At 41.3% G+C, this 1,133-nt stretch overlaps 2 non-coding genes across 2 annotated transcripts, besides 8 other annotated features; both read right to left on the reverse strand.

Annotated features, from left to right (window-relative positions):
- Window positions 1–42, reverse strand: Tc00.1047053508653.10 (the record flags this gene model as incomplete). Its single annotated transcript, XR_008255563.1, has 1 exon — window positions 1–42. It is a non-coding gene; the product is annotated as a 5.8S ribosomal RNA (M3), 3' partial (ribosomal RNA).
- Window positions 1–859: a sequence feature (areas merged during assembly that could not be assigned to a particular haplotype. This can correspond to areas where the two haplotypes were merged or to regions with more than two copies in the genome that were merged during assembly.).
- Window positions 96–132: a sequence feature (AT_rich).
- Window positions 226–272: a microsatellite.
- Window positions 311–338: a microsatellite.
- Window positions 489–520: a microsatellite.
- Window positions 556–597: a microsatellite.
- Window positions 844–886: a microsatellite.
- Window positions 860–1,133: a sequence feature (heterozygous, non-Esmeraldo-like haplotype).
- Window positions 901–1,133, reverse strand: Tc00.1047053508653.20 (the record flags this gene model as incomplete). Its single annotated transcript, XR_008255564.1, has 1 exon — window positions 901–1,133. It is a non-coding gene; the product is annotated as a ribosomal RNA small subunit, 5' partial (ribosomal RNA).

The following is a 1,133-nucleotide window of genomic DNA, read 5'->3' on the forward strand; positions in this document are numbered from 1 at the left end:
CTTCAACGAAATAGGAAGCCAAGTCATCCATCGCGACACGTTGTTTGGGCCGTGCTTTACAACGCGGCACACAAAAACACACGCAAAGCGTGCGGAATATATAATAATATATATATATATATTAAATATAAACCACACGACGAAATACGCATATTATAATATGTGCACACACGAAGTCAAGCCGCAATTACATTTTTCTACACAACACACTGTGTAACGTGCAAGTATATATATATATATATGTGTATAATATATATTATACACATATATATGCTTACACGTACAGTGTGGATGTATCAGTGCGAAGAGAAGCAGCAGCAGCAGCAGCAGCAGCAACACACACACACACACACACAGTCATTTCCTCCCCCTGTCTCTCTCTAAACCCCCCCCTCCCCTCTCTTCTCCTTTCCACCACACTACTAAACAACAAATTCCACATCACACGCACAACGACACTACGGCTTTCGTCCCCGCCGCCCTCCACACAGCAGCAGCAGCAGCAAAAGCAGTAGTAGCACAGTCCGTGAGAGTAGATATATATATATATTGTTTTAGTAGAAATGGTGTAGTAGTAGTAGTAGTGGTGGTGGTGGTTGAGCAGAGCAGTGCGGCGGAACAACAACGGCGTGTGTATTGTGTGTGTACACGTACATACACACCACTACTATATGAAATATAATATGTACATATGTATATATTATATTATATCCTCTCCCGCGCGGCAACAACAACAACACACACATACACACAAACACAGCAGTATAGTAGTATACTGTGTATTATGCCAGAGTTTGTGTTTGTTGCCTAATTTTGTGTGTATATTATATATTATACAACAAAATATATATTAATATATACACACATGTATATATATATATATGTAACAGAAATCATCGGAAAATGATCCAGCTGCAGGTTCACCTACAGCTACCTTGTTACGACTTTTGCTTCCTCTATTGAAGAAATATCGGTGAACTTTCGGTCAAGTGAAGCACTCGACTGTCCGATCACCTGTATTGCACCATCATCGGAAACAACGACGGGCGGTGTGTACAAATGGCAGGGACGTAATCGGCACAGTTTGATGAGCTGCGCCTACGAGACATTCCTCGTTGCGCGACCAATAATTG

Source organism: Trypanosoma cruzi, genomic scaffold, assembly GCF_000209065.1.
Source record: "Trypanosoma cruzi strain CL Brener 1047053516995 genomic scaffold, whole genome shotgun sequence".
Lineage (NCBI taxonomy): Eukaryota > Euglenozoa > Kinetoplastea > Trypanosomatida > Trypanosomatidae > Trypanosoma > Trypanosoma cruzi.